Raw genomic sequence first — 15,589 nt, 5'->3', positions numbered from 1 at the left:
TCATATGGGTTGTATCGGCCAGAAATTAAACTCTGATTCCCCACATTGAAGGTGACAATTCTACCACTGAACCACCAATGCCCCTTTCGTCACAATTAAGGAGCCAATATTGATAATTTGGATTAACCAAAATCCATGTTTTGTTCAGGTTTTCTGTTTTTACCTAATGTCTTTTTTTGTGTTCCAGGATGTCATCCAGAATACCAGATTACATTTAATTGTCATTTTTCCTTAGGCTACTATTTTGGCTGTGAAAACTGCTCAGACTTGCCTTGTTTTTTATGATCTTGACAGTTTTGAGGATTACTGGCTAGGTATTCGACAAAATCCCTCAATAGAAATCTGTCTGATGTTGTTTTTTTGGTTGTTGTTGTTTTTGTTTTCTCTGATTAGATTGAGTTTATGACTTTTAGAGAGGAAGACCACAGAGCTAAAGTGCCATTGCCATCACATCATATTAAGGGTACATATTATCAATGTGACTCATTACTGCTGTGATGTTAACCTTGATCATCAGGCTGAGATCATGTTTTCAGGTTTTCCTACCGTAAAGATACTCTTTTTTTTTTCACTTTTACTATACTGTAGTCTTTGGAAGAAAGTCACTCTGTATAGCCCATATTTGAATGGGTAGATATGATCTAGCACCTTGTGTAGATTATCTATATCAACTGGTTGGGTTTCTTCTGCACAGGAGAATTTTCTATCCACTCCATCAAATTCATGTATGTTTATTTTAAATTTTAAATTACATACCAAATAAGTCAAGATATAAATTAAATTAAAAAAAAAACTTTGTTTTGTTGCTCACATTGGGAGCTCTTACAGTTTGCTCCAATGTTCCTTTGACAGGTCTCCATCATAGTTTTGTTGTTTATTTTTTCTTTTAGTTTTATTTCCTTATTTTCTGGCACTACGAAATACTTCAGGCTCATCTTGCACATATCTTGCCCAAGTTTTGGAAACAATTATTTCTCCAAAGAATTGGTGATTTCTTTTATTGGAGAATGGTATTACAAGCCAAGATCAGTTCTAGGCCTCTAATGTGAAAGAAAAAAATATATATATATGTAGATATGTAATGTCTAGACTTTAACCTATGTATCTACACACATCTATAAATTTCCCTATGTTATAATAGATATCTATAAGCTTTATGGTGACATCTCAGCTCTACTCCATTAACTCATAGATCATTCTACCTTCTTATCCTTGCTTATCTATAACTTCACATTCCAACCATGAGAAACCAGGCTACCATCATCTTCCTTTCAATTAAATAATTCTTCAATTCCATTATACATGTACCGTGGTTTCAGAGTTGTTAACCCTTGGGGGAAATAACTTTATCAACTATAATACAGTGCTTGTATATAGTTTCTTTTGTCTTTAGTCTTATACTTCTTATACACTCTACTCATTTCCAAGGTTACTTCGCTCAGCAATTTTCACCCTACTCCCTTCAGTGAAGTTGTTTCATACATTTGTAATAGTTAGATTTTTTGTTGCATTCTTCATTGAATCCTGGGATTCCCCAATGTCCTAAATGATTTATTTAACTTGCATACCTTAAGTTTCGTTTATTGCTGGGTAAATACTTCTCACTTTCCCTCTCAATATGTAAAATTAAATAGCTGTAATTCCACCCATATTACCCACACAACAGCACTCAACAGAAGGCCTCATTGAGCTCATCTCCCAGAGTCGTAATGGAAAGTTTTAAGGCTTTATTTTATATCACTTTCCTTTTATTCTTCCAGTGTAAACCAAGAAAAAAGTTATCTTGCTGAGTCGTCTATGTTACGTATCTCTTCACAAACTCCAACTCCCTGTTTTGGTTGATTTTAAACAAAAACCACTCAAAATGTGCATGTTTTTCAACTTACATACTTTAAATTGCTAAACATAAACCAAAAAAAAAAAAAAAAAAACCCACTGCCATCGAGTTGATTCTGACTCAAAGCGACTCTATAGGACAGAGTAGAACTGTTCCATAGAGTTTCCAAGGAGTGCCTGGCAGATTCAAACTACCAACCTTTTGGTTAGCAGCCGTAGCACTGAACCACTATTCCACCAGGGTTTCCAATTGCTAAATATAGAGTAAATATTCTCACTTTATAATTTTGTGTTAAAAAATTTCATCATGGGGAGATTCGTACACTTGCATCTTGTGTGTATGTATGGATAAGGGTCATGTATGTAAGACATGATATTGAATTATATACCATTACATAGGGCAAAGGAGCCCTGGTGGTGTAATGGTTAAGCACTCAGCTGCTAATCAAAGGGCTGGTGGTTCGAACCTACCAGAAGCTCTTCAGGAGAAAGATGTGCAGTCTGCTTCCTAACAATTACAGACTTAGAAATCTTATGGGACCATTCAGCTCTGTTCTATAAGGTCACTATGAATCAACTTGATGATAACAGTTTCTTATTTATTTTTTAATGTAGGGTGTTGTCGTTGTGATATGCCATCTACTAGGCACATTATACTGAAAAGTTTTAGCCAATTATTTATCCTTTGTGCTTAAAATATAACCTCTTTCCCCACCCCCAAATTCAAGACTCTGGGTCTTTAGGAGAGCCTTGCTGCATTAATTTATTTTAAAGTATAGTTATTCTTTTAAGCTATTAACTCAAACATTTTATAAAATAATGTACATTATAAAAAATCTCATTTACAATTAAACACATTAAACTTTACCAATTTTATATCAGAAACATAAAATTTATAAAATATGCTTCATATGTTGATAAATGTAGACAGAGACCAACTAGGTGATTTTCTTAAATGTCAGATACAACTTCAATGTCCAAAAATAATCTGGCAGCATATTTATGTTAATTGCATATTACTTTTCATTTTTTTCAGTAAAGGAATATTTTTAATAGAAAAAACTGAAAAACAACAGGTAAAAAACAATTCCAGATGGATGATCTCCTAATATTAAAAGAGCTATTTATTAGTTATCTATGTGCTTTTTTTTTTTTTTTTTTTTTTTTGGTTTGGGTTAGTTATCTATCCAATGCCTATAATAAACAAAACAAGAGCAACAAAAAAACCCTAACCCACCACAAACGAGTTGATTCGCACTCATAGCGACCCTATAGGACAGGATAGAACTGCCCCTTAGGGCTTCTAAAGCTGTAAATCTTTACAGAAGGAGACTGCCACATCTTTTCCCCAGCAGAGTGGCTGGTGGGTTCAAATCGCCAAACTTTTGGTAAGCAGCTGAGCGCTTTATTCTGGGTAGTAATTTTGATACTGTCTTAGTTATCTAGTGCTACTATAATAAAACTACCACAAGTGGGTGGATTTAAAGAATGGAATTTGTTTTCTCACAGTTCAGGAGACTGAAAGTCCAAATTCCAGGTAAGAGAGGAAGCAAAGACCCTGAGATCAGAGGGTGTCTGTTTGAAAAATAGCAAAGAGACTGGTGTGATTAGAGGAGAAGCAAGTAAAAGAGAAATAGGCTATACTATAAAGGAGGTAATAGGGGGTTAAGTGTGGAACGTAGAGACTTAGTAAGACAGAGAACAGAGGGGCCCCCAAATCTGCAAACAAAATGACAAGAAATGGGCCAGGGTGCAGAACCAAAGCCATCCCCCAGAACAATGGGGCAGGGTACCTAAAGATAGCCCACAAACTTCTTTAAAGTTGCCTTTCAGAAGCAGTTAGAGAAGAGCAGGCCCAGGGACATGCACAGAACATCCACCTTTGACTGCTGTGTGACCTTCCATCAGGGGCAGCGAGGGGCTACAGCCCAGCCGGGGAATTGAACCTGGGGAGTGGGAGACTGTGCAGGTGCAACACTCTATAATAAGTCCTGCTGTGAATCTCAGAGGCCTCCAGGACAGGAGCCATCTTGGAAAGCTGCTGTGCAGTCACCTTAGTTAACATATCCCTACCTGTGCCTATGAATAAACATGAATCTTTTCCTGCCCAAGACCTTTTAAAAACTCGGCCCTGTCTTTTGTTCTGTGAGATGAGGGTAAGCATTACTCTAGGCTCCCCTCATCTCCACTTGCAAGTCTCTTCAATAAAGCTTTGCTCATGTGGAAAACTATGTGCCTTACCTGCTCCTTCTTAATGAGTGAGAGGCAAAAAACTTATTCCGGTAACACAGGCATTATTGTGGTAACACAGGCACCCATTACAAGGGAAGGCTCACTCTCTGGCTCTGCAGGAAGATCCTTGCCTTTTTCAGCTTCTGAGACCCTGGCGTTCCTTGGTTCCTTTGCAGTCTTCACATGGCATCTATCCTCCCTCATTTGTGCTTACCTCTGTGTCTAATTTACTCTCTTTATAACTGAGAAGTGATAGGTTTAGGACACACTGTACGCTGATGCAGCTTCATTAATATAACAAAGAAAACTCTATTTCCAGATAGTTTTACATCTATAGGTGGAGGTATTAGGATTCCAAAACATATTTTGGAGGCGACACAATTCAGTCCATAACAGATTATGATGATCCTAACTTTCTAGTTTTTGAGTAGTATTTACAAGATAAATCAGCTGTCTCTCTGTGAAATGAAAGGTAATGTTTATTTTCTGACTAAGTTGGCATTTAAACTATCCAGGAATTAAGAATAAAATATTTTGCCCGAAGTCATATGTTTCGTGTGCTTATAAATACGAAATTGTGAAATTCAAATCAATAGGTCCAAAGTCAACAAGTGCCTTCTAGGTAATTCAGTTCTGAATACATTTTTTTCAATACCATTTTCTACCTTTTGGATTGCTCAAAGTGGCCTTCTAAGTCACTGAAGAAAAGTATTCAGTCTTCTGTATCTGAGAGCAAAGGCATTATTAAAACCTGGTTCCATAATGGTGTATCTGTCACTTATAATAAGCACCAGTAATTGCTAGTTCAGATCTGAAAACTAGTGCTACAATATTGTTTCAGCAGCAAAAACAAAGAATCCCAACCTGCTTGATATTCAAGGAGAAATTCCTGAATTTTTTGCTTTATTTTTGAACCATTAGGTATATTCGGTATATGAACTTCTTTTACTTCTATTTAATTTTGGAGATGTTATGCTTTATACCATCAAACATACTTTTTATGCTTTCTATCCCCCACATGTCTGTCAGTTTGTCATACTGTGGGGGCTCGCGTGTTGCTGTGATGCTGGAAGCTATGCCACTAGTACTCAGATACCAGCACGGTCACCCATGGAGGACAGGTTTCAGCTAAGCTTCCAGACTAAGACCGACTAGGAAGAAGGACCTGGCAGTCTGCTTCTGAAAACCATTAGCCAGTGAAAATCTTATGAATAGCAGCAGAACATTGTCTGATATAGTGCTGGAAGATGAGCTCCCCAGATTGGAAGGTATTCAAAAAATGACTGGGGAAGAGCTGCCTCCTCAAAGTAGAGTCTACCCTATTGACTTTGATGGAGTAAAGCTTTCGGGACCTTCATTTGCTGATGTGGCACAACTCAAAATGAGAAGAAACAACTGCAAACATCCATTAATAACTGGAACCTGGAACATACAAAGCATGAATCTAGGAAAATTGGAAATCATCAAAAATGAAATGGAACACATAAACATCGATATTCTAGGCTTTAGTGAGCTGAAATGGACTGGTATTGGCCATTTTGATTCAGACAATCATATAGTCTACTATACTGGGAATGACAACTCGAAGAGGAATGGTGTTGCATTCATTGTCAAAAAAAATATTTCAAGATTTATCCTGAAGTACAACGCTATCAGTGATAGTATAATATCCATACGCCTACAAGGAAGACCAGTTAATACAACTATTATTCAAATTTACGCAGCAATCCCTAGGGCCAAAGATGAGGAAATAAAAGATTTTAATCAGCTGTTGCAGTCTGAAATTGATCAAACATGCAATCAAGATGCATTGATAATTACTGGCGATTGGAATGTGAAAGCTGAAAAAGGAGAAGGATCAGTAGTTGAAAAATATGGCCTTGGTGATAGAAACAATGCCAGAGATCAAATGATAGAACTTTGCAAGACCAATGACTTCTTCATTGAAAATACCTTCTTTCACCAACATAAACGGCGACTATACACATGGACATCACCAGATGGAACACGCAGAAGCCAAACTGACTAAAAGAAAAAAAAATTTTTTTTTTTTTATACACATGGACCTTGCCAGATGGAACACACAGAAACCAAACTGACTACATCTGTGGAAAGAGACGATGGAAAAGCTCATAACATCAGTCAGAACAAGGCCAGGGGCCGACTGTGGAACAGATCATCAGTTGCTCATATGCAAGTTCAAGCTGAAACTGAAGAAAATTAGAGTAAGTCCACAAGAGCCAAAATATGACCTTGAGTATACCCCACCTGAATTTAGAGACCATCTGAAGAATAGATTTGATGCATTGAACACTAGTGACTGAAGACTAGACAAGTTGTGGAATGACATAAAGGACGTCATCCATAAAGAAAGCAAGAGGTCCCTGAAAAGACAGGAGAGAAAGAAAAGACCTAGATGGATGTCAGAGGAGACTCTGAAACTTGCTCTCGAGCATTGATCAGCTAAAGCAAAAGGAAGAATTGATGAGGTAAAAGAACTGAACAAAAGATTTCAAAGGGTCTCTTGAGAAGACAAAGTAAAGTATTATAATGACATGTGGAAAGACCTGGAGATGGAAAACTAAAAGGGAAGAACACGCTCGGCATCTTTCAAGCTGAAAGAAATGAAGAAAAAATTTAAGCCTTGAGTTGCAATAGTGAAGGATACCATGGGGAAAATATAAACGATGCAGGAAGCATCAAAAGAAGATCGAAAGAATACACAGAGCCATTATACCAAAAGAAATTAGTCGATGTTCAACCATTTCAAGAGGTGGCATATGATCAGGAGCCGATGGTATAGAAAGAAGTCCAAGCTGCTCTGAACACATTGGTGAAAAACAAAGCTCCAGGAACTGATGGAATATCAATTGAGATGTTTCAACAAACAGATAAATCACTGGAGGTGCTCATTTATCTATGCCAAGAAATGTGGAAGACAGCTTCCTGGCCAACTGATTGGAAGAAATCCATATTTATGCCTATTCCCAAGAAAGGTGATCCAACCAAATGTGGAAATTATAGAACAATATCATTAATATCACACGCAAGCAAAATTTTGCTGAAGGTCATTCAAAAATGGCTGCAACAGTATATCAACAGGGAACGGCCAGAAATTCAGGGTGGTTTCAGAAGAGGATGTGGAACCGGGGATATCATTGCTGATGTCAGATGGATCCTGGCTGAAAGCAGAGAATACCAGAAGGATGTTTACCTGTGTTTTATTGACTATGCAAAAGCATTCGACTGTGTGGATCATAACAAACTATGGATAACATTACAAAGAATGAGAATTCCAGAACACTGAATTGTGCTCATGAGGAACCTTTACATAGATCAACAGGCAGTTGTTCTGACAGAACAAGGGGATACTGATTGGTTGAAAGTCAAGAAAGATGTGCGTCAGGTTTGTATTCTTTCACCATACCTGTTTAATCTGTATGCTCAGCAAATAATCAGAGAAGCTGGGCTATATGAAGAAGAGCAGGGCATCAGGATTGGAGGAAGACTCATTAACAACCTGTGTTATACAGATGACACAACCTTGCTTGCTGAAAGTGAAGAGGCCTTGAAGCACTTACTAACAAATATCAAAGACCACAGCCTTCAGTATGGATTACATCTCAATATAAAACCAAAAATCCTCACAACTGGACCAATGAACAACATCATGATAAATGGAGAAAAGATTGAAATTCACAAGGATTTCATTTTACTTGGATCCACAATCAACAGCCATGGAAGCAGCAGTCAAGAAATCAAAAGACGCATTACATTGGGTAAATCTGCTGCAAAGGACCTCTTCAAAGTGTTGAAGAGCATGATGTCACCCTGAAGACTAAGGTGCGCCTGACGCAAGCCATGGTATTTTCAATCACATCATATGCATGTGAAAGCTGGACAATGAATAAGGAAGACTGAAAAAGAGTTGACGCTTTTGAATTGTGGTGTTGGTGAAGAATATTGAATATACCATGGACTGCCAAAAGAATGAACAAATCTGTCTTGGAAGAAGCGCAGCCAGAATGCTCCTCAGAGACAAGGATGGTGAGACTGCGTCTTATGTACTTTGGACATGTTGTCAGGAGGGATCAATCCTTGGCGAAGGATATCATGCTTGGCAGAATACAGGGTCAGCAGAAAAGAGGAAGACCCTCAACCAGGTGGATTGACAACAGTGGCTGCAACAATGAGCTCAAGCATATCAAAGATTGTAAGGATGGCTCAGGATCAGGCAGTGTTTCGTTTTGTTGTGCATAGGGTCACTATGAGTTGGAACCAACTCGACAGTACCTAACAACAACAACAACAGGCTTTTTATTGTTAAAAAAAAAAAATTCAAAAGCAAACATGTTCAAGAATCTGAATAGTGTTTTAAATGATATTCTCTTTTAGCAATGTCAATTTTCTTTCATTCTGTCTTAGAATCCCTGTATGTGGGAACAAACAATTAAGCCTTAGTACCTCCCTAGCCTCACTAAGTGCCTCACGTTTAGTCTCCAGATATGTTTTTCTGGGTGTATTTGTGAGTGTCCTTGCACACACTCTGGCAAAAGGTAAGTTCTCATTGACTGCTTATTCAGTTAACCAACCTTGTTCATTGCACTTTACTCTGGAGTGGGAAATCTCTATTATTAGACTTATAAATTGATAAGTTAATAAGCCACTTAGTACACATAAACATGAAAAAAAGTAAGCCAATGTAGTAATGAATATTAATATAAATAATATTAGCTAGTAATTATGTTGCAAAGCTAATGGCAAAAGGGTGTTAATTATTCCACTTTTAAAGAGAGATTTCAATACTTGGGCCAGATACATCACTCATTGCCTTATGGGAGGAAAAGAAAACAAAAGGTATACAACCACCAAATAGGAGACCTGGTTGCACAGTGGTTAAAGGTTCAACTGCCAACCAAAAGGTCGGTAGTTCAAATCCATCAGCCACTCCTTGAAAACCCTGTAGAGCAGTTTTACTCTGTCTTACATGGTCACTATGAGTCAGAATCAACTCAGTGACAAAGGGTATGGTTTTTCTGGATTATTACCAAATAGCATCCTAGCTTCCCCAAAGTCCCAATATGCAAAAATAGACCAAGAAATAGCATAAGGGACAGGGGGAGAGAAAGAGAGACCTGAGACTTTTTCCCACATGGACTTCAGTAGGAGAATGTAAGGGAACTAGAGAATGAGAGACTAACTTTCTGGCTGGGTATTATTTATTGAGAAGTCAGAAGCCTCCCTTGGTGCTCCACTGAACCAGAGAAGAATCTTGTCAGGGATTTCTTAGAAGGTAAATTGTCTCCCCTGGAGTGTAGGGGTAAATTTAAAACACAGGTTCAAAGAGGAGTTTGTAGCAGAGTGGTGTTAAAAGATGATGTGCCTAGAATATAATGTGCCTAGAAAGAAGTTGGGGGGATGGCCAATTCTAGTTACTTGTTGCCTTTTAACTCGATGATACAGCCTCTGTTTACTGAGAATCTCCTTAAAGAAATACAATGACATTTAAATTAAAAAAAAAAAATGGTGATGTTCATGCAGGGCTGAACTAGCATGATGTGATCATTTTGGCACATAATATATATTTATACACTGAAATTAGCTTAAAATCCAAATCGATCATAATGAATCAGAAAAAAATACATTTCTGAAGAACTTTCTCATGCCCGAGAATATCCAATGCTTACAGCAATCGTGAGTAAGGTATTATTTAACTTTCAACAGTCAAACTGAAAACCAGAGACTTTAACGAATTGCATAGAAAATAAAAATTGCAGATGAATTTTCAACTCAGAATTATTTACTCAACCGATTTTTAAATTATAAAATGCCTACATTATATTATTTTTGTAAGTTTATACATTGTCTCTTTCATTTGTACAATCTAAAGGTGTGAAAAAATATCAAAATTTAAAACAATAATTTATTTTAATTTTCTACTTTTCCTTTCTTTTAATTTTTTGAGTTGTTACATATTTCTTTTTCTTTTAATTTTTATTGTGCTTTAAGTGAAAGTTTACAAGTAAGTCAGTCTCTCACACAAAAACTTACATACACCTTGATACATACTCCCAATTGCTCTCCCCCTTATGAGACAGCCAGCTCCCTCCCTCCACTCTCTCTTTTTGTGTCCCTTTCTCCAGCTTATAATCCCCTCTATCCTCTCATCTCCCCTCCACGGAGGAGATGCCAACATAGTCTCAAGTGTCCACCTGATCCAAGAAGCTCACTCCCCACCAGCATCCCTCTCTAACCCATTGTCCAGTCCAATCCCTGTCTGAAGAGTTGGCTTTGGGAATGGCTCCTGTCTTGGGCCAACAGAAGGTCTGGGGGCCATGACCACCGGGGCCCTTCTAACCTCGGTCAGACCATTAAGTCTGGTCTTTTCACGAGAATTTGGGGTCTGCATCCCACTGTTCTCCTGTTCCCTCGGGGGTTCTCTATTGTGTTCCCTGTCAGGGCAGTCATTGGTTGTAGTTGGGCACCATCTAGTTCTTCTGGTCTCAGACTGATGTAGCCTCTGTTTTCTGTCTCTTGGGCTCGTAATTACCTTGTATCCTTGGTGTTCTTCATTCTCCTTTGATCCAGGTGGGTTGAGATGAATTGATGCATCTTAGACGGACGCTTGCTACCGTTTAAGACACCAGACGCCTCTCTTCAAGGTGCGATGCAGAATGTTTTCTAATAGATTTTATTATGCCAATTGACTTAGATGTCCCCTGAAACCATGGTCCCCAAACCCCTGCCCCTGCTATGCTGAACTTTGAAGCATTCACTTCATTCTGGACTTCTTTACTTTAGGTTTAGTCCAGTTGTGCTGACCTCACCTGTATTGTGTGTTATCTTTCCCACCATCTAAGGTAGTTCTTATCTAATATCTAATTAGTGAATACCGCTCTCCCACTCTACCTCCCTCCCCCCCCATAACCATCAAAGAATTTTTTCTTCTCTGTATAAACTATTTCTTGAGTTCTTATAATAGTGGTCTTATAAAATATTGGTCCTTTTGCAACTGACTGATTTCACTCAGCATAATGCCTTCCAGATTCCTCCATGTTATGAAATGTTTCACAGATTTCTCACTGTTCTTTATCAGTATGTAGTATTCCATTGTATGAATATACCATAATTTATTTAACCATTCATCCGTTGATGGGCACCTTGATTGCTTCATTCTTTTTGCTATTCTAAACAGTGCTGCAGTGAGCATGGGTGTGCATCTATCTGTTTGTATAAAGGTTCTTATTTCTCTAGGATATATTCCAAGGAGTGGGATTGCTGAATTGTACGATAGCTTTATTTCTAGCTTTTTAAGGAAGCACCAAATAGATTTTCAAAGTGGTTGTACCATTTTACATTCCCACCAGCAGTGTATAAGTGTACCAGTCTTTCCACAGCCTCTCCAACATTTATTGTTTTGTGTATTTTAGATTAATGCCAGCCTTGTTGGAGTGAGATGAAATCTCGTAGTTTTGATTTGCATTTCTCTAATGGCTAATGATCGTATTTCCTCATCTATCTGTTAGCTACCTGGATGTCTTCTTTAGTGAGGTGTCTGTTCAAATCTTTTGCCCATTTTTTAAAATAATTTTTATTGTGCTTTAAGTGAAAATTTACAAATCAAGTCAGTCTCTCACATAAAAACCCATATAAACCTTGCTACCCACTCCCAATTACTCTCCCACTAATGAGACAGCCTACTCTCTCCCTCCACTCTCTCTTTTCGTGCCCATTTTGCCAGCTTCTTTTGCCAGTTTTTTAATTGGGTTATTTGTCTTTTTGCAGTTGAGTTTTTGCAGTACCATGTAGATTTTAGAGATCAGGTCCTGACTGGAAATGTCATAGCTAAAAACTTTTTCCCAGTCTGTAGGTAATCTTTTTACTCTTTTGATGAAGTCTTTGGATGAGCATAGGTGTTTGATTTTTAGGAGCTCCCAGTTATCTAGTTTTTTGTCTGCATTGTTAGTAATGTTTTATATACTGTTTATGCCATGTGTTAGTGCTCCTAACATTATCCCTATTTTTTCTTCCATGATCTTTATCATTTCAGATTTTTTATTTAGGTATTTGATCCATTTTGAACTCATTTTTGTGTTTCCTTTTTTTGCAGATGGATATCCAGTTAAGCCAGTGCCATTTGTTAAAAAGACTGTCTTTTCCCCGTTTAACTGTTTTGGGGCCTTTGTCAATTATCAACTGCTCATAAGTGGATGGCTTTATGTCTGGATTCTCAATTCTGTTCCTTTGGTCTATGTATCTGTTATTGTACCAGTACCAGACTGTTTTGACTATTGCAGCGGTATAATAGGTTCTCAAATCAGGTAGAGTAAGGCTTCCCACTTTGTTCTTTTTCAGTAATGCTTTACTTTTCCAGGGCCTCTTTCCCTTCCATATGAAGTTGGTGATTTATTTCTCCATCTCATTAAAGAATGTCATTGGAATTTGGATCGGAATTGCATTAAATGTATAGATCGCTTTTGGTAGAATAGACGTTTTTATAATATTAAGTCTTCCTGTCCGTGAGCAAGGTATGTTTTTCCACTTATGTAGGCCTCTTTTGGTTTCTTGCAGTAGTGTATTTTAGTTTTCTTTGTATAAGCCTTTTGCATCGCTGGTAAGATTTAGTCCTAAGTATTTTATCTTCTTGGGGCTACTGTAAATGGTATTGATTTGGTGATTTCCTCTTTGATGTTCTTTTTGTTGGTGTAGAGGAATCCAACTGATTTTTGTATGTTTATCTTGTATCCCGATACGCTGCTGAACTCTTCTGTTAGTTTCGGTAGTACTCTTGAGGATTCCTTAGGGTTTTCTGTGTATAAGATCATGTCATCTGTAAATAGAGATAATTTTACTTCTCCCTTGAGAATCTGGATGCCCTTTATTTCTTTAGCTACCCTAATTGCTCTGGCTAGGGCCTCCAATACAATGCTGGATAAGAGCGGTGATAAAGGGCATCCTTGTCTGGTTCCGATCTCAAGGGGAATGCTTTCAGGGTCTTTCCATTTAGGATGATGTTGGCTGGTGGCTTTGTATAAATGCCCTTTATTATGCTGAGTAATTTTCCTTCAATTCCTATTTTGCTGACAGTTTTTATCATGAATGTTGAACTTTGTCAAATGCCTTTTCTGCATCAATTGATATAACCATGTGATTCTTGTCTTTTGTTTTATTTATGTGATTACATTAATTATTTTTCTAGTGTTGAACCATCCCTGCTTACCTGGAATGAATCCCACTAGGTCATTGTGAAGTATTTTTTTGGTATGTTGTTGAATTCTACTGGCTAAAATTTTGTTGGGGATTTTTGCATCTAAGTTCATGAGGGATATAGGTTTGTAATTTTCATTTTTTGTGGTGTCTTTACCTGGTTTTGGTATCAGGAATATGGTGGTTTCATAGAATGAGTTTGGTAGTATTCTGTCATTTTCTGTGCTCTGAAATACCTTTAGTAGTAGTGGTGTTAACTCTTCTCTGAAAGTTTGGTAGAACTCTGCTGTGAAGCCGTCCAGGCCAGGACTTTTATTTGTTGGGAGTTATTTGATTACCTTTTCAATCTCTTTTTTTGTTATGGGTCTGTTTAGTTGTTCTTTTACCTCTGTTTGCATTAGTGTGGGTAGGTAGGGTGTTTCTAGGAATTCATGCATTTCTTCTAGGTTTTTAAATTTGTTAGAGTACAATTTTTCATAGCAATCTGATATGATTCATTTAATATGAGTTGGGTCTGTGGTACTATGACCCACCCATCTCACTTCTTATTCTGGCTATTTGCTTCCTCTCCTGTTATTACTTTTTCAGTTTGGCCAATGGTTTACCAATTTTGTTGATTTTTTTCAAAGAACCAGCTTTTGTTCTTGTTCATTCTTTCAATTGTTTTTAAGTGTTCTATTTCATTAGTTCTTATCTAATTTTTATTATTTGTTTTCTTCTTTTGCCTGTGGGTTTCTTTTGTTGGTCTCTTTCTATTTATACAAATTTTAGGGATAATTATTTGATTTGGGGTCTTTCTTCTTTTTGTATGTTTGCATTTATTATTATAAATTGACCTCTGAGAACTGCTTTCTCTGTGTCCCAAAAGTTCTGATAGGAAGTGTTTTCATTCTCTTTGGATTCTATGAATTTCTTTATTCCATCCTTAATGTCTTCTATTATCCAGTCTTTTTTGAGCAGGTTATTGTTCAGTTTCCGAGTGTTTGATTTCTTTTCCCTGTTTTTTTTTTTTTTGCTATTGATTTCCACTTTTATGGCCTTATGGTCAGAGAAGATCCTTTGCAATGTTTCAATGTTTTGGATTCTGTTAAGGCTTGCTTTATGACCTAATATGTGGTCTATTCTAGAGAATGTTCCATGTACACTAGAAGAGAAAGTATACTTGGTTGCTGATGGGTGGAGAGTTGTACATATATCTGTGAGGTCAAGTTGTTTGATAGTGGCATTTAGATCTCCTGTGTCTTTATTGCGCTTCTTTCTGAATGTCCTGTCCTTCACCGAAAGTGGTGTGTTGAAGTCTTCTACTATTACAGCTGTCTATCTCACTTTTCAATGCTGATAGTTTGTCTTATGTACCTTGCAGCCCTGTCATTGGGTGCATAAATATTTAATATGGTTATATCTTCTTGGTGTATTGTCCTTTCAATCATTATATTATCTTCTTGGTGTATTGTCCTTTTAATCATTATATTGTTTCATTTCTTCTCCTTTATGATGGATTTAGCATTGAAGTCTATTTTGTCAGAAATTAATATTGTCACTCCTACTCTGTTTATTGTTTGCTTGATTTATTTTTTCCATCCTTTGAGTTTTAGTTTGTTTGGGTCTCTAAGTCTAATGTGTGTCTCTTATAAGCAGCATATAGACGGATCGTGTTTTTTAATCCATTCTGCCACTCTCTGTCTCTTTATTGGTGCATTTAGTCCATTTAAATTCAGTGTAATTATGGATAGGTATGAATTTAGTGCTACAATTTTGATGTCTTTCTCTGTGTGTTGTTGACAGTTTCTTTTTCCCACTTAATTTTATGTGTTGAGTAGATTATATATTGTTCTTCCCTCATATTCGTTGTTGTTGATTTTGTTTCTGCCAAGTCTCTATTTTTTTCTTGTATTTTATTTTGGTGAGTAGCATAGTTTGTCTTCTTTGTCGTTACCTTATTATTTACCCCTATTTTTCTAAATTTAAACCTAACTTTTATTTGTTTGTATCACCTTGTCTTCCTCTCCATATGGAACGTTTATGATTACATTTTAGTCCTTTGTATTGTTTTAATGTTGTCTTCTTTTATATAATAACATCGCTGTTACCCTGGTTTGAGCATTTTTTTTTTGTAATCTTGCTTTATTTTTTTTATTTCCCTGTCTGGGTTGACCTCTGATTGTTCTGCCCAGTGTTCTAGTCTTGGGTTGATACCTGATATCACTGATTTTCTAATCAAAGAACTCCTTTTAGTATGTCTTGTAGTTTTGGTTTGGTTTTGATGAATTCTGTGAACTTCTGTCTATCTGGAAATGTCCTAATTTCACCTTCA

Source organism: Elephas maximus, chromosome 23 (assembly GCF_024166365.1).
Source record: "Elephas maximus indicus isolate mEleMax1 chromosome 23, mEleMax1 primary haplotype, whole genome shotgun sequence".
In the NCBI taxonomy this organism is placed as follows: Eukaryota; Metazoa; Chordata; class Mammalia; order Proboscidea; family Elephantidae; genus Elephas; species Elephas maximus.
Note: the sequence above shows the minus strand (reverse complement) of the source record.